Source organism: Erythrolamprus reginae, chromosome 7 (assembly GCF_031021105.1).
Source record: "Erythrolamprus reginae isolate rEryReg1 chromosome 7, rEryReg1.hap1, whole genome shotgun sequence".
NCBI classification, from domain to species: Eukaryota; Metazoa; Chordata; class Lepidosauria; order Squamata; family Dipsadidae; genus Erythrolamprus; species Erythrolamprus reginae.
The window spans coordinates 6,502,538-6,521,039 of record NC_091956.1 but is presented as its reverse complement, the minus strand read 5'-3'; the positions used below and the strand labels follow the sequence as shown (position 1 = coordinate 6,521,039).

The following is an 18,502-nucleotide window of genomic DNA, read 5'->3' as shown; positions in this document are numbered from 1 at the left end:
CCCGGTTCTTATCTAGAAAAGTTAGTAAGTAGAGGCGTTCTCAGATAGAGGTACCACTGTACAGGTAATCCTCAACTTATAACAGTTTGTTTAGTGACTGTGCAGTTTCAACCACACTTTTCCACACCCCACAAGATCACGTGATCAAAATTTAGATCCTTGGCAACTGGTGCCTATTTATGACGGTTGCAGCACTCATGTGATCCTCTTTTGCAACTTTCGGACAAGCAAAGTCAATGGGGAAAAGCCAGATTCACTTAATGACCACATGACTAAGTTTACAACTGGAATTAATTCACTTGGTGACGTGTCAAACGAAGGTCATAAAACAGGGCAAAACTCACTTAACAAATTGTCTCACTTTGCAAGAGAAATTATGGGCTCGGTGGCAATCGTATGTTAAGGTCTAGTCTACAAAGGCAGGGGTTACCGCTATCCCTGCTAATGGTGCACTGCGCACGCCTCTTCAGGTCTCTGGTGCGTGCGCATGCGTCTTCCAGTGATCTTGCTTCCTGCAAACACGCAGAAACAAAACCAAGCTCTGATGCGTGTTTGCATGCGCAGAAGCAAAAAAATGCTGAAATCTCTCGCGCTTGTCCCCTCGCGAGATTTCACTTTCTGCACATGCGCAAAAACATGCTCAGATGCGCATGCACGCATGCCAGGGACCCAAAGCTGTGCGTGCAGCTCCACTTTTACTACCAGTGCAGTGTCCTCATTCGTACCGGTAGGAACCCATTACTGAGTCGACCTGTATTTCTGATGGTCGTAATATCCCGTGGCCACGTGAAGTCAATGGGAAAAGGTCAGATCCGCTTAACAACAATGGGTGACTAACTTTACAAACTTGCTTTATTTATTCTGGGAGTTGAAATCCACAGTGTCTTAAAAGTTGGCAATTTTGGAGGGCCGCGATTTAGGATTTGAAGAGCCCGCAGCTGTTCAGACGACCTTTGTTGAGAGATGTATATGGAGCCATCCAAGGACATGGTTGTCCCAAAGTTGGGTTTTTTTTGAAGAGACAACTGGGCTCTTTTTTTTTCTTTGAAGACATTTCGCTTCTCATTCAAGGAGCTTCTTCAGCTCTGGATGGTGGGGAATGGAAGGATTTATACTCCTTGCAGACAGCTGTTCATTTGTATCCTTTTAAGAGAATCTTGGAGTTAAACAGTTAAACTTCCAAGTGCCTTGAAGGACCTTCTGGTTCTCAACCTTTCTAATGCCGTGACCCCTTGATAATGTTGTAGTGACCCCCAACCATACGTCTAGCACCAACTCTCCCAACAGAGCTTTAAGCTGATTGGCAGGAAAGTCAAAGGGACACTCCTCCCACTGTAAACACCTGATTGGTCGGATTGTAAAAATATGTTCCAATGTGCTAGAATAGAAGCTTTAGTTCCTAACTAACACCATGGGAAATTTGTCTTTTCCCATAGTCTTAGGTGACCCCTGTTCGACCCCCAAAAGAGGTCCCAACCCCCAGGATGAGAACCACTGTTTAAGAGAGTCCTTGAGTTAAATAGGGGCGGTTGGCCTGGGGTCCTTAATCAATACGGTACCACCTAGATATGAATGGTCATTTTAAGGGTTTTAAACTGTGTTTATATATTATTTTTACATGTGGTACACGACCTGGAGTCTGGAAGTAGTTGGGCAGCCTATAAATTAGATAACTGGAACCAACTCCCCCCAGAGATTAGAATTGCCCCCACCCTCCTTGCCTTTTGTAAGCTACTTAAAACCCACCTCTACCGCCAGGCATGGGGGAATTGAGATGCTCTTTCCCCCTGGGCCTTCACAATTTCATGTATGGTATTATCTGTATGTATGTTTGGGGTTTTTTTTTTTTAATATTAATGGGTTTTTAATCATTTTTAGTATTTATTGGATTATTATTGTACATTGTTTTATTATTGCTGTTGGCCACCCCGAGTCTCCGGAGAGGGGCAGCATACAAATCCAATAAATAAATAAATGAATGAATGAATGAATGAATAAATAAGCAAACAAACAAACAAACAAACTAGTTAAACTTTCAAGTGCCCTGAAGGACCCTCTAAAAGAATGCAAATGTTTGCAAATGAGTATAAACCCTTCCATTCCTCACCATCCAGTTAGAGCTGAAGAAACATCTTGGATGAAAATCGAAACGTCTTCAAAAGAAAGAAAAAAACAAGTTTTCTCTCGAAAAAAGCACCTTTGGTACAACCTGGTGGACTGGGAATCTCTACAGACTTTTAGCGACACAATTTGGGAGGAACACCCTTTGAATGATGTGTGGGAGTACGAATAGCTTTCCAAGGGGGGGGAGAATTGCACCACTCAGGCGACTCTGAAGGACACAGATAAACCTCCAGGTGCTTCAGTGACCCTCAAAAAACAGAATAGAATAGAATTCTTTAGAAACAGAGAAGACTGACGGCAGAAAAAGACCTCATGGTCCATCTAGTCTGCCCTTATACTATTTTCTGTATTTTATCTTAGGATGGATATATGTTTATCCCAGGCATGTTTAAATTCAGTTACTGTGGATTTATCTACCACGTCTGCTGGAAGTTTGTTCCAAGGATCTACTACTCTTTCAGTAAAATAATATTTTCTCATGTTGCTTTTGATCTTTCCCCCAACTAACTTCAGGATCAAATAAGCAACAAAGAAACAATATTACTAAAAATCTTAAGGATACAAGCAACAAGTTACAGTCATACAGTCTTAAGTGGGAGAAGATGGGTGATAGGAATGATGAGAAAAAAACTAGTAGTAACAGTAGTGCAGACTTAGTAAACAGTTTGACAATGTTGAGGGAATTATTTGTTTAGCAGTGAGGGTGTTCGGGGGGGGGGGGGGAACCAAAACAACAGCAACAAAGTTGAAACAATTTATGTCCAGGATGCGAAGGGTCAGTAAATATTTTCACAACCTCTTTTTGTCTTGTGCAGTATACAGGTCCTCAATGGAAGGCAGGTTGGCAGCAATTGTTTTTTTTTTCTGCAGGATACAAACTTACCAGCTGTCTGCAAGAAGTATCAATCAAAGAAGTATCAAGGTTGACTCAGCCTTCCATCCTTTCGAGGTGGGTCAAATGAGGACCCGGATTGTGGGGGGCAATAGCCTGGCTCTGTTAAAAAGTGCTATTGCTAACATGTTGTAAGCCGCCCTGAGTCTAAGGAGAAGGGCGGCATAAAAATTGAATAAAAAAATAAAAAAATAAACCCTTCCATTCCCCTTCAGAGTTGAAGAAGCTTCTTGGAATGAGAAGCGAAACGTCTTCAAAGGAAAACAAACAAACAAACGGTTGCCTTATGGAAAAAAGAAAAACCACCTTTGGGACTTCTTGATAGTTTTCCGTGCCCTGAGTAGACAGGAGTTGTGTGGCTTATAAATGTAACAAATTAAGATACATAGAAGAAACATAGAAGATTGACAAAAGACCTCCTGGTCCATCTAGTCTTCCCTTATACAGTACTATTTCCTGTATTTTATCTTAGGATGGATCTATGTTTATCCCAGGCATGTTTAAATTCAGTTACTGTGGATTGATCAACCACGTCTGCTGGATATTTGTTCCAAGCATCTCTTTCCGTAAAATAATATTTTCTCACGTTGCTTCTGATCTTTCCCCCAACTAACTTCAGATTGTGCCCCCTTGTTCTTGTGTTCACTTTCCTATGAAAAACACTTCCCTCCTGAACCTTATTTAACCCTTTCACATATTTAAATGTTTCGATCATGTCCCCCCTTTTCCTTCTGTCCTCCAGACTCTACAGATTGAGTCCATGAAGTCTTTCCTGATAAATTTTATGCTTAAGACCTTCCACCATTCTTGTAGCTGGTCTTTCAACCCGTTCAATTGGATCAATATCTTTACTCTAGGTGGACACAGATTGAGTTCATTAAGTCTTTCCTGGTATGCTTAAGGCCTTCCACCATTAAATTAAGTGGGGAGGGCAGGTTTTTCCGAGGCACCTGCTCAGAAATAATTACTCCCCCTCACTCACCCCTTTCCTCTCACCTTCTCGACTCAGAAACCCCTCACTCCAACCTCCCCTCAGAACCGGCACCGTTTCCCCCCACTCAAACCTTTCCCGGACCGGACGGACAAACGTTCCCCCCCTTTTTTTTTTACCTCAGCGGCTACCCGATTCCCCCCTCTATAAACCCCAGCAAGCCGGACGGACAGAACCGGCACCGTTTTACCCCCCTCAAACCTTTCCCGGACCGAACGGACAAACGTCCCCCCCTTTTTTTTTACCTCAGGGGCTACCCGCCCCCCCTCTACAAACCACAGCAAGCCGGACGGACAGAACCGGCACCGTTTCCCCCCCTCAAACCTTTCCCTGACCGGACGGACAAACGTCCCTTTTTTTTTTTTTACCTCAGCAGCTAACCCGACCCCCCTCGCCAAACTCCAGCAAGCCGGACGGGCAGAACCAGCACCGTTTCTCCCCCCCCCCCCTCAAACCTTTCCCTGACGGATGGACAAACGTCCCCCCTTTTTTTTTACCTCAGCGGCTAACCCTCCCCCCTCCCCCCCTCGTCAAACCCCAGCAAGCCGGACGGACGGACCCGACTATGGCTCCTCCTTCTCTTCCTCCTCCTCCTCCTGCCGGGGCCCCGTGACGCCGCTCCTCGGCTCCACCACGAGGGCCGCCGGCGGGGTGGGGGAAACGGGATTCCGGGAGGAGGGGACGGCGGCCCCAAAGAGGGACGGGCCCGCAGCGCCCGGCCGCGGCTTTAAAAACCTCGCGCGGGGTGGGCGGTGGTGAGGGAAAATGAAATTTTAAAAATTTACTTTTCGCCGCCGCCGCCGCTGCTTTTTTTTGGATCCACAGAGTCCGTTGGGAAAGCCCCTGCCGAAGCTCTCAAGCCCGCCCACCCACCCAGCGGGTCAGGCTCGGAAGAAAGCCGAAGCGCCCCCCCCCCCACCCACCCAGCAAGAGAAAAAAAAAAGGCGCCCTCGGCCATTCAAGGCGCTCGTGTTGAGGTCTTTCTTAGTGCGCCCGCCCGCGCGCGCCCTTCCCGGCTTCGCCGCAGCCGGTTCAAGGGGTGTGTGTGTGTGTGTGTGTCTCCTGAGGCGAAAGAAAAAAGGAAGACAAGGAGGGTCGCCTTCTGGGAAGCCGCCGCCGCCGCCGTCTTCGCCGCCGCCTCGCGGTCTCTCCTCCTCCTCCTCAGCCCGCCCCGGATTTCCGAAAAGTTGCCAAGAAGCGGCGTGAGAAGTGAAAAGAGTCGCGAAATAACGAGCCCCGGACTCGAGGCGAGCTCGCCGGCTTCCTCCCCTCAGCAGCTTCGGCGGGCTTTTCCGCTCCGCTCGCCTCGTGCGAACCACTTCCTCGCGTGTCCTCGGACTCTCGTGGTTTTTTTCTCCCCCTGCCTCTGGCCGAGCGAGCCGGCAAACTGGACGACCGGCGGAAAGGCGAGCCTAGGAGGTGAGGTATTATTTTTTGAGGGGGGGACGCTTGGAGTGGTGGCGGCGGGATTAGACTAAGATTTTTATTAATATTGATTGTTTCTTCATTGCTTATTTGACCCCTATGACAATATCATTAAGTGTTTTTTACCTCATGATTCTTGACGAATGTCTCTTTTTCTTTTATGTACGCTGAGAGCATTTGCACCAAAGACAAATTCCTTCTGTGTCCAGTCACCCTTGGCCAATAAATATTCCTATTCTATTCTATTCTATTCTTAGGGGCGGCGGGGTTGTGGTGTTTTCTCCCCTTGACTCCCCCCCCCCGTCCTTAGCCGAGAGGGGCGAGTGTGTGTGTGTATGTGTGTGTGTGTGTAAGGCGAACCCGAGTTGACCCGGCTTGGCTTAAAAAAAACAACAACACGTGTCGTGTGAAAGCGGGCCGAGCGGGCGCTTTCTCTGCAGCAGCGGCGAGTTCTCCCTCCCAGCCAAATCTTAAACTCCCACCCGATTTCTTTCTCGCCCGTGGGTCTCCTTCTTCGTGCCCCTCCGGCTGCTTCCCCCCCATCCTCCTCACGACAACCCTGCGAGGTGGGGAAAAAACCCTGCGAGGAATCGGAATGAGTGACAAACAGACGGCAGAAAAAGACCTCCTGGTCCATCTAGTCTGCTGCCCTTATACTATTTCCTGTATTTTATCTTAGGATGGATCTATGTTTATCCCAGGCATGTTTCAATTCAGTGACTGTGGATTGACCAACCACGTCTGCTGGAAGTTTGTTCCAAGCATCTACTACTCTTTCAGTCAAATAATATTTTCTCACGGTTCTTCTGATCTTAACCCCAGCTAACCTCAAATTGTGCCCCCTTGTTCTTGGGTTTTCTATGAAAAACACTTCCCTCCTGAACCTTATTTAACCCTTTAACATATTTAAATGTTTCGATCATGTCCTCCCCCCTTTCTCTTCTGTGCTGGAGCTGGAGAGAGACCTTGGGAGGTCTTCTAGTCCACCCCCCCTCAAGTGAAAGTCCCTAGAATAGAAATCTGTATTGGCCAAGTGTGATGGACACATAAGGAATTTGTCTTTGGTGCATATGCTCTTAGTGTGCATGAAATAAAAGATACATTTGTCAGGAATCATTTCGGAGGCTACCATACCATCACATAGCTGCCCCAAACCCCAAGCGGCTATGCCTAGTGTCAGATTGTTAACTATAGTCTCATGATTATTTGCAATCTGGGTATCCAGTAGCTGTGAATCAATCAGTCAAGAATTAGAATCAGAATCACCAGAATCCATCTGGAAGGGGGGGGGACCTTGGAGGTCTTCTAGTCTAGCCCCCCACTCAAGCAGAAGACCCTAATACATTTCAGGCAGGTGACTGTCCAGTCTCTTCTTAAAGTTATTTGGGACTTTAAGGTGGAAATCATGAGAATAAGAATCTAGAAATGAAAAGCTTCCTTCCTTCCTTCCTTCCTTCCTTCCTTCCTTCCTTCCTTCCTTCCTTCCTTCCTTCCTAATACAAATTTAATTAATAAATAAATATCCCCCCCCCAATAATGAACCACCCACAACTTCTGGAGGCAGGCTGTTCCACTGGTTAATTGTCACTGTTAGGAAGTTTCTCCTTAATTCCAAGTGGGCTTCTCCCCTCTATTAGTTCCCATCCATTGCTTCTTTGTCTTGCCATCTGGTGACTTTGGAGAATAGCTTGACTGCCTCTTCTTGGTGGCAGCCCCTCCAAGAAGACTGCTATCATGTCACTCCTGGTCTTTTTTAATTTTTTTACTCTAGACTAGCCAAACTCAAATCCTGCAACTGTTCCTCATAGGTTTTGGTCCCCCAGGCCCTTAATGATCTTAGTTGCTCTTCTTTGCATTCCCCCCCCCCCAAGTCTCAACATCTTTTTTTGCGATGTGGGACACTTAATGACAATCATTAAGCGTTGTACCTCATGACTCTTGACAAATGTATATTTTCTTTTATGTACACATGGAGCATATGCACCAAGACAAATTCCTTGTGTGTCTAATCACACCTGGCCAATAAAGAATTCTTTTTGTCTTCTCTTCTCCTCTATTCTATTCTCTTCTCCATTCCATCTCTTCTCTTCTCCATTCCATCTCTTCTCTTCTCTATTCTATTCTCCATTCCATATTTTCTCTCCTCTCCTCTATTCTATTCTATTCTCCATTCCATCTCCTCTCTTCTCCTCTCTTCTGCATTCCATCTCTTCTCCATTCCATCTCTTCTCCATTCCTTCTCTTCTATATTCTATTCTCCATTCCATATTTTCTCTCCTCTCCTCTCCTCTCCTCTATTCTATTCTCCATTCCATCTCTTCTTTTCTCCTCTTCTGCATTCCATCTCTTCTCCATTCCATCTCTTCTCCATTCCTTCTCTTCTCTTCTCTATTCTATTCTCCATTCCATATTTTCTCTTCTCTTCTCTCCTCTCCTCTCCTCCTCTCTTCCATTCTATTCTAAAAATGGATATGGGATTCCAGGTGCCCGGCAGGTGCTGAGTTGGGACGTTTCCGCCACACCTGTTGTTTGAGCCTCTGCAGAACGTGCCCGCTGGCTGCATTCACACGACACATTCAAGCCAAGTCAGGTCAAGACCTGGCAGCTCCGTTCCCACAGTTGAGTTTCATGCTGGGCGGTTTAGGGTTAAAGAGGTGTGAGTCTTATAGAATGAGAGTCTGGAAGTCCGATTGGTTTAGTAATCACCAGGTTTCAGTTGGTTGTGGGAATGCAGTCCCTGTTTTTGCATGCTAGGGGTTAGCTGTCCACTGGTGCTTCAGGTAGGGATAAGGGGCTTCCTACCTGAAGGCTTTGAAAAATTATGCTTTTTGCTTTGCTTCCTGCCCTCTGCTGTAGTTGTGTTGTCCTCAGCTATAGTTGTGGGTTCTTGTGATGCAAGAACTCTTGAAGCATGCTTGGAAAAAGGTGATGACACACACACACACACTCTCTCCCTCTCTCTTTCCAGCGAAAGTTTTGTTGCAATTTAGAGGAAGAGGAAGAAGGGCTACTACTGCAAGGGGATAAATGAGGTGGCGCAAGATCAAATTAGCCTAGTGAGAAAAATGTAAGCGAGAGTGTAACGTGGGAGAAAAGTTGCAATTCCTTTTCAGCTGGAATAGAGTCAGATGGGAACGGTGGTGGTATAAGTTGCAAAAAAACCTGGACATATTTGGTGCTGTCCTTTGGAAAAAGTGTGTGTGTGGAAATCAGATTGTCATTTGAGCAAGGTAGAAGTCGTGAGAATAAGAATCTGGAAATGAAAAGCTTCCTTCCTTCCTTCCTTCCTTCCTTCCTTCCTTCCTTCCTTCCTTCCTTCCTTCCTTCCTTCCTTTCTCCCTCCTTTCATTCTGTCCTTCCTTCTGTCCTTCCTTCCTTGTTTCCCCCCTCCCTCCCTTCTTTCCTCCCTCCCTCCTTTCCTTCCTTCCTTCCTTGCTTGCTTCCTTCCTCTCTCCCTCCCTCCATTCTGTCCTTCCTTCCTTCCTTGTTTCCTCCTGCTCTTCCTTCTTCTCTCTCTCCCTCCCTCCCTTTTTCCTTCTTTCCTTCCTTCCTTCCTTTCTCCCTCCTTTCATTCTATCCTTCCTTCTGTCCTTCCTTCCTTGTTTCCTCCCTCCCTCCCTTCTTTCCTCCCTCCTTTCCTCCCTCCTTTCCTTCCTTCCTTCTTTGCTTGCTTCCTTCCTCTCTCCCTCCCTCCATTCTGTCCTTCCTTCCTTCCTTCCTTGTTTCCTCCTGCCCTTCCTTCTTCTCTCTCTCCCTCCCTCCCTTTTTCCTTCTTTCCTTCTTCCCTTCTTCCCTTCTTCCCTTCTTCCCTTCTTCCCTTCTTCCCTTCTTCCCTTCTTCCCTTCTTCCCTTCTTCCCTTCTTCCCTCCCGTCCTTCTTCCCTCCCTTCCCTCCCTCCCTCCCTCCCTCCCTCCCTCCCTCCTTCCTTCCTTCCCACGAACTGAACACTTACAGGCAGAAATATTTGCTCCATTCCCTTCCTCCTCCCCTCAATTTTTTTCTCCCAATCTGAAATGTGCATATCTCATTTTGTAGGAAAAGTACAGTGCACATGATTTTATTTTTTAGTAGAAGCATTATCAAAGTGGGAATGATCCATCAGGTTGAAATCAGCAGGAGAAATCAGGTGCCCCTGTGAACTTTGGTTTGATCTTGAGGTTCAGTTAATAGCATATTGGATGGAGCTTATGTGTGCAGCTACCTGTATGATTGGAGGAATTAATTATACAACTGCGGGTTTTTAACTAGGCTCATGGATCATGTTAAATCATGTCTTGATTAATCATGCTGTTTGAATACGTTGTAGCTGGTTCACATCATAATGTACAAATAATCAAAACTTAGTCATATTTTGGCTTGTTGTGATGCGTGAATCGGGACATCTTTTGGAAAATGATACTAAAAGATACATATTTTTACATCTTCCTGACAACTTGAGGTGTGGGTAGAGTCTAAATATTGAATAACTCTGAATAACTAAGGATGAAGCATTTTTGGGGGAAAACTATACAATCTAGAGCAGGGTCCTAGCCTTGCATTGCAGTTACTTCTTTTAATCAGAATACATGACAAAGACATACTGTATTTGGAAGAAAGACGGAACATGTTTTGTGCTGTAAGCTAGAATAGAATAGAATAGAATAGAATAAAATAACAGAGTTGAAAGGGACCTTGGAGGTCTTCTAGTTCAACACCCTGCTTAGGCAGGAAGCCCTACACCATTCTGAGTCTTCGGAGAGGGGCGGCATACAAATCTAATTAATAATAATAATAATAATAATAATAATAATAACTTCAGACATATGGTCATCCAGCATCTCCTTAGAAACTTCAAATGTTGGAGCATTCACAACTTCTAGAGGCAAGCTGTTCCGTGGATTAACTGTTCTGTCAGAGAATTTCCCCTTAGTTCTAAGTTGCTTCTCTCCTGGTTTAGTTTCCGCCCATTGCTTCTCGTTCTACCTTCAGGTATTTTGGAGAATAGCCTGACTCCTTCTTCTTTGTGGCAACCCTTGAGATATTGAAACACTGCTATCATGTCTCCCCTGGTCCTTCTTTTCATTAGACCAGAAAGAAGAAGAATATTTAGAGGTTTTGATTGCAGGAAGTCCTCAACTTATAACTGTCTTTTTAGTGACTTTTCAAAGTTGCACAGGCACTGGAAAAGCAATGTCGGCTGGCGGGACCCAGGGGAAGAGCCTTCTCTGTGGCGGCCCCGGCCCTCTGGAATCAACTCCCTCCAGAGATTCGAAAAGCCCCCACCCTCCTCGCCTTCCGTAAAATGCTGAAGACCCACTTTTGTCGCCAGGCGTGGAGATAATTACCATCTTTCCCCCTTTTTATTATATTTTTGGCCTTACTGCATGATAGATTAGATTGAATGTGTGTGACTGCATAGTTAGGGGTTTTATTATGTTATTAATGTCTTTTTAAATGGATTTAATTTTTTTATTATTAGATTTGTAACGTATTGTATTACTGCTGTGCTGTGAGCCTCCCCGAGTCTTTGGAGAGGGGCGGCATACAAATCTAATAAACTAAACTAAAACCAAGCTAACACCATGGGAAATTTTGTTTTTTCCCATGGTCTTAGGTGACCCCTGTGAAACGGTCATTCAACCCCCAAAAGCAGGGGTTTCCAAACTTGAGAACTTTATGACTTGTGGACTTCAACTCCCAGAATTCTCCACCCAGCCTAGCTGGCTGGAGAATTCTGGGAGTTGAAGTCCATAAGTCTTAAAGTTCCCATGTTTGAAGACCTCTGCCCAAAAGGGTCCTGATCCTCAGGTTGAGAACCACTGCTTTAATGGCTCTTTTTGCTTTAGACTTAAACTGGAGTTATTGTTTGTCTTAATGTCCTAGAGATGGTTTTAGAGGCAACTGAACTTTCTGGTTTGTCTTCGAAGACGTTTCGCTTCTCATTTCTTGAAGATGAGAGCTTGAAAAAGCTTCTCGGATAAGAAGTCTTGCTGGGACGCCCGCAGCAGAAGCGAAACAGCTCAATTTTTGCTACCAATGCACCATCCTTATCTGTACCATTAGCAACCCGATACTGTATGATTTTATGAGTTTACATTATGAATTTAAAATGTACTTGGAAATGTAGAAGATTGATGAAAGTTAATACCCTGTTTCCCCGATAGTAAGACACCCCCGATTGTAAGACGTATCGGGGGTTTCAGGGGGGTCGGCTAATATAAGCCGTACCCCGAAAGTAAGACATATGTCTTACTTTCGGGGAAACACGGGGGGTATTGCCGCCTCCTTCTCATCTAGCTGCGCGCCGCCTCCTGCCCACGTCCGCACCGTCCCCCTCTCCATACGTCGCCGCACCGTCCCCTGCACTTGTCACTGCCGCCTCTGAAAATTTACTCGGGCACGTCCCTACTCCAAAGAAACCTCCCCCCCCCGCCCGTCACAGAAGGTAAAATGCATATACACTAAAAAAACACATTTTACACAGTTTTTTAAGCTGTCAGTGCCCCTTTAACAATATAAGACACACCCCGAAAGTAAGACATAGTGGGGCTTTTGGGGATAAAAAGAAAGTAAGACACTGTCTTACTTTCGGGGAAACACGGTAATAGTAAATGCTAAGTGCCTGAAAATTAATTGAGCTTGGAATAATATTGAATGAAATTATAGAAGAGTATAATTTATGGAAATATGTGCAGTGTGCATAGGGATTTTTTCATAGGTTGTTTTTTTTCATAGTCCGGCCCTCCAACAGTCTGAGGGACAGTGAGTTGGACCCCTGTGTAAAAAGTTTGGGTATAGGTTCCAAAAACAGTCCCACTGCTGGAAACTGGTTTGTTTTGGAAGATAACACCATTGACACTATCACATTTGTAAGAGGCCATAGTGGCACAGTGGTTAGAATGTAGTATTGCAGGCTAATTCTGCCGACTGCCAGCAGTTCGATTGTCACCAGGCTCAGCTTCCCATCCTTCCGAGGTGGGTAAAATGAGGACCCATATTGTTAGGGGCAAGAGGCTGACTCTGGAAACTGCTTACAAAGGGCTGTAAAGCACTGTGAAGCGGTATATAAATCTACGTGCTATTGCTGCTTCTGAGCATTGTGAACGTTACAGGTAAAAGACACCCCTGTGTCGCCCGTTTTTGCTTTTTTCTCAAAAACCAGCCTTCCCCAATGGGTGCATCCAAGCTGTGTTGTGATTGTAACACTCAAAACTTCCAGCAAGTATATCGGCCAAGACCGCCTTCTGCCGCACAAATCCCAGCGACCAGTTAGGTCCCACAGAGTTGGCCTTCTCCGGGTCCCGTCGACTAAACAATGTCGTCTGGTGGGACCCAGGGGAAGAGCCTTCTCTGTGGTGGCCCTGATCCTCTGGAACCAGCTCCCCCCAGAGAGTAGAACTGCCCCCACCCTCCTTGCCTTTTGTAAACTTCTTAAAACCCACCTCTGCCGCCAGGCATGGGGGAACTGAGACATCTCCCCTGGGCCTATACAGTTTATGCATGGTATGTTTGTGTATATGTTTCTTTTTAAATAAGGGGTTTTTAGTGACTTTTAATTATTAGATTTGTTATATATTGTGCTATTACTGTTGTGAGCCGGCCCCGAGTCTACGGAGAGGGGCGGCATACAAATCTAATAAATAATAATAAATAATAATAATAATAATATCGGCCACAGAAAATACTTAGTGAGCACCCTATGGGAGAAGATAACGCTACATCTAAGGTCTTCAAACTTGGCAACTTTAAGACGTGTGGACTTCAACTCCCAGAATTCTCCACCCAGCATAGCATAGCAGAGCTGGCTGGAGAATTCTGGGAGTTGAAGTCCACACGTCTTAAAGTTGCCAATTATAAGGACCCCTGCTCTACATATTTCTTGTACTTATCTGTAGAGGAAAAATGAAAATAATGTTTCCAGACTCTTATCTCAGTTTTGCTTTAAAACCGAACTAAAGCTGCCTGGGCTATTATCCAGTTTGACTTTCAGGAACCCGATCATAATCTCCGACGGATTAAATTCTGCGAGTAATTATGGCTCGTTTCAGGAAACATCAGAGCGGTGCTGCAGAAAGTAACAAATAGCATGCTTGGATTCAATCAGAAATGGATGCATAGGAACATAGAAGATTGACGGCAGAAAAAGACCTCGTGGTCTATCTAGTCTGCCCTTATACTATTTCCTGAATTTTATCTTAGGATGGACCTATGTTTATTCCAGGCATGTTTAAAGTCAGTTACTCTGGATTTACCAACCACGTCTGCTGGAAGTTTGTTCCAACTATCTACTACTCTTTCAGTAAAATAATATTTTCTCATGTTGCTTCTGATCTTTCCCCCAACTAACCTCAGATTGGGCCCCCTTGTTCTTGTGTTCGCTTTCCTATTAAAAACATGTCCCTCCTGAACCTTATTTAACCCTTGAACATATTTCAATGTTTCGATCATGTCCTCCCTTTTCCTTCTGTCCTCCAGACTTTACAGATTGAGTCCATGAAGTCTTTCCTGATACGATTTATGCTTAAGACCTTCCACCATTCTTGTAGCCCGTCTTTGGACCCGTTCAATTTGATCCATATCTTTTTGTAAGTGAGGTCTCCAGAACTGAACATAGCTGATCAGTTTCCGGTCACAATTCAAAGTGTTGGTTATGACCTATAAAACCCTTCATGGCACCGGACCAGATTATCTCAGGGACCGCCTTCTGCTGCACGAATCCCAGCGACCAGTTAGGTCCCACAGAGTTGGCCTTCTCCGGGTCCCGTCAACTAAACAATGTCGTTTGGCGGGACCCAGGGGAAGAGCTTTCTCTGTGGTGGCCCCGGCCCTTTGGAACCAACTCCCCCCAGAGATTAGAATTGCCCCCACCCTCCTCGCCTTTCGTAAGCTCCTTAAAGCTCCTTTCGTAAGCTCCTGTGCCATCAGGCATGGGGGAACTGAGATATTCTTTCCCCCTAGGCCTTACAATTTACGCCTGGTATGTTTGGTTTTATAATAAGGTTTTTTTTAGTTGTTTGGCATTGGATTGTTACATGCTGTTTTTTATCACTGTTGTTAGCCGCTCCGAGTCTGCGGAGAGGGGCGGCATACAAATCCAATAAATAAATAAATAAATAAATAAATAAATAAATAAATAAATAAATAAATAATAAATAAATAAATAAATAAATAAATAAATAAATAAATAAATAAATAAATAAATAAATAAATAAATAAATAAACAAACAAACAAACAAACAAACAAACAAACAAACAAACAAACAAACAAACAAACAAACAAACAAACAAACAAACAAACAAACAAACAAACAAACAAACAAACAAACAAACAAACAAACAAACAAATAATAATAATAATAATAGTATTCCAAATGTGGTCTCACCAGCGCTCTACACATTGGGATCACAATCTCCCTCTTCCTGCTAACATATTCATATTCATATGCAAATTCCATTTCTTCATATGTTATTTCTTCCCTTGCAGTTTTACTTACTAGCTGGTTTTTTTGATAAGGCATTTGAGCCCGGGGTATTTACTCAAATGCCAACCGCAAAGCATTTTGCATGTATATGACACTTCCTATAAATCTGTGTTATTTTCAGAACCTGTTTGACCGGCAATTTGGAGAAATAAGGCACCGAGATTGTGCACGGAGTATGTGGCATTGTTTGTTCTGAGTGCAAACGGGGCACATGTGAAAGACTCATTCATGATACGGAGCCACCAGTTTCTATTTATATTTCTATCCCATTTTTGTTATTGTTGCAAATTACGTGGCAAGCATACCTTCGTTCCTCCTGTTTTCCCAAGCGCAGCAGCCTTGTAAGATGGGTTGGGCTGTGACTGGCTGAAAATCACCCAGCTGTTCTTTCAGGCCTAAGGCTGGACTGGAACTCACAACCTCCTGGTGATTGGCCCAAAGTCATCCAGATGTCTTTCAGCACGAAGGCGGGACTGAAACCCACAGACTCCTGCTGATTGGCCCAAAGTCACCTGGCAGTCTTTCACCCCTAAGGCGGGACTGGAATTCTCAGGCTCGCGGTGATTGGCCCAAAATCACCCAGCTGCCTTTCATCCGTAAGGTAGGACTGAAACTCACAGACTCCTGCTGATTGGCCCAAAGTCACCCGGCAGTCTTTCACCCCTAAGGCGGGACGGGAATTCTCAGACTCGCGGTGATTGGTCCAAAATCACCCAGCTGCCTTTCATCCGTAAGGCGGGACTGCAACTCACAGACTCCTGCTGATTGGCCCAAAGTCACCAGGCCAGCTTTCATGTCTAAAACAGGACTAGAACTGATAAGAGAATGTTTGTAAATCAGGGCTGATCAGCAGTGCTCTGATGTTGTTATCTAGTTTGGTAATGAAATGTCTGCAAGAAAGCAACTAAACTAAGAGTATCAAAGTCTTTGCAGGACAAAGACTCACAATCTCTTGATTTTTAGCCTGGTACCTTAAATCACTAGGCTTTATTTTGAGGCATTTGAAGATCCTTCTTATCTGTCTGGACAAATTTGTCTATAGGTGCCACTGCTTAATTCAGAAAATGTAGAGTGGTGGAACATACTTCCTCTTTTGGTGAAAGCTGTATGCATTTGTGTTTCAACAGAATGGAAAGGGAATTGTGCCCAGATTTATTTATTTACTTACTTACTTACTTACTTACTTACTTACTTACTTACTTACTTACTTACTTACTTACTTACCCATCCATCCATCCATCCATCCATCCATCCATTTATTTATTTATTTATTTATTTATTTATTTATTTATTTATTTATTAAATTTGTATGCCACCCCTCTCCGCAGACTCAGGGGCGGCTAACAGCAGTAATAAAACAATATAGACAAATCTGATATTTAAGTTAATTTTAAAAAGTAACCACCCCAATTTAAGAGACCAAACATCCATACAGACATACCATGCAACCAGATATACACTGGTTGCTACAGATACACCTAAATTAACTGATACCTATCTCAGGTGTGTTACCATGTTGTGGTGACATCAGTGTTTCCTGCAATTCTTGTGCCGTATCCTTCATCGGACATTGGCGATCAGGTTGCCAATCCTATTTTTGTCAACAGCAGCATGAAAGTTTTGTCCAAAATGTCTGTCTGTCTGTCTGTCTGTCTGTCTGTCTGTCTGTCTGTCTGTCTATCTATCTATCTATCTATCTATCTATCTATCTATCTAATCTATCTAATCTATCTATCATCTATCTATCATCTATCTATCATCTATCTATCTATCTTTCTATCTACCTACCTACCTACCTACCTACCTATCACCTATCTACCTATCTATCTAATCTACCTACCTACCTACCTACCTACCTAGTCAAGTACATATTGGTAGTATACAAAGATATAACAATGTTTATATACATATACTAGTAAGAGAGAAACATACCAAGGAATCATTGAGTCTGTCATCTGCACCTCTACAATTGTCTGGTTTGGTTATGCAACCCAAGAAGACCGACACAGATATCAGAGGAGAATCAAAACAATTGTTGCCAAATTGCTTTCCATTGAGGACCTGTATACTGCATGAGTCAAAAAGAGGGCAGTGAAAGTATTGACTGACCCCTTGCATCCTGGACACAAATTGTTTCAACTCCTACCCTCAAAACTTCGCTACAAAGCAATGCACACCAAGACAACTAGACACAAGAACAGGTTTTTCCTGAAAGCCGTTACTCTGCTAAACAAATAATTCCCTCAACACTGTCAAACTATTATCCTAAGTCTGCACTTCTATTTCTACTAGTTTTTTCTCATCATTCCTATCACCCTTTTCCTCCCACTTAGGACTGTATGACTGTAACTTGTTGCTTGTATCCTAAGATTTTTATTAATATTGATTGTTTCTTCATTGCTTATTTGACCCCTATGACAATCATTAAGTGCTGTGCGTCATGATTCTTGACAAATGTATCTTTTTCTTTTATGTACACTGAGAGCATGTGCACCAATGACAAATTCCTTGTGTGTCCAATCACACTTGGCCAATAAAGAATTCTATTCTATAAGGACAGGGGATGGTAGACATGCTGGTGCACTTATGCACACCCCTAGGTTTTTAACTAGTCCCTTAGGTTTTTAAGCCATGATGTTCTTCTTCTATCTGGATCTCATTGGTCTTCAATCTTTCCCTGGGAGATTAAGTGAAGGATGCCCTATTTTTCTGGGTATCGCACCACATGTCCCAAATAGTCTAACTTTTGATTTTTTTAAATGGTTTTGATGCTTTCCCTTCGCTTTCCCAGGCGGCTTATCACCTCCTCATTTGTGGGTTGTTTTTTTTTATTTTTAAAATCCAGCTTATACGTAACAGCCGCCTGCAAATCCACATTTCAAATGCTTCTAGTCTCTTCAAGTGGGGGAAAGATCAGAAGCAACGTGAGAAAATATTATTTTACTGAAAGAGCAGTAGATGAAGCAGTACTACTTCAGCTTCAACCACAACAACACGAGCACACAACAGATTTAAACTTAATATTAACCGCTCCAAACTTGACTGTAAAAAATATGATTTCAGTAACCGAGTTGTCGAAGCGTGGAACTCATTGCCGGACTCCATAGTTTCATCCCCAAACCCCCAACACTTTACCCTTAGATTATCTACGGTTGACCTATCCAGATTCCTAAGAGGTCAGTAAGGGGTGAGTACAAGTGCACTAGAGTGCCTTCCGTCCCCTGTCCTATTGCTCTCCTATATCTCCTATACCTTTCTTCTATTCCTATATCTCTTCTATTCTTTCATTATGTTCTATTCCTATATCTTCTTTTCTGTTCTTTCTTAGATATATTTTACTACGAGTATCTCCTATATAACCTTCATTGTGTATTTTACTATGTGTATATAGATATAGACCCACCAAAACCCTCATTGTGTATTGGACAAAATAAATAAATAAATAAATAAATAAAATAAAATGCTTGGAACAAACTTCCAGCAGACGTGGTTGGTAAATCTACAGTAACTGAATTTAAACATGCCTGGGATAAACATAGATCCATCCTAAGATAAAACACAGGAAATAGTATAAGGGCAGACTAGATGGACCATGAGGTCTTTTTCTGC

At 43.7% G+C, this 18,502-nt stretch overlaps 1 protein-coding gene across 4 annotated transcripts in view; it reads left to right on the top strand.

Annotated features, from left to right (window-relative positions):
• Positions 1–4,760: 4,760 nt before the first annotated feature.
• The window catches only part of SLC4A4 (solute carrier family 4 member 4), a 212,662-nt gene continuing 198,920 nt past the window's right edge, over positions 4,761–18,502 (top strand). For 2 of the 4 annotated variants that reach the window (XM_070756887.1, XM_070756889.1), the window contains exon 1: positions 4,761–5,426. The gene's annotated coding sequence lies outside the window, so the exon portion shown is untranslated. The remainder of the gene's footprint in view (positions 5,427–18,502) is intronic. The other 2 variants (XM_070756888.1, XM_070756890.1) reach the window with 1 other exon arrangement.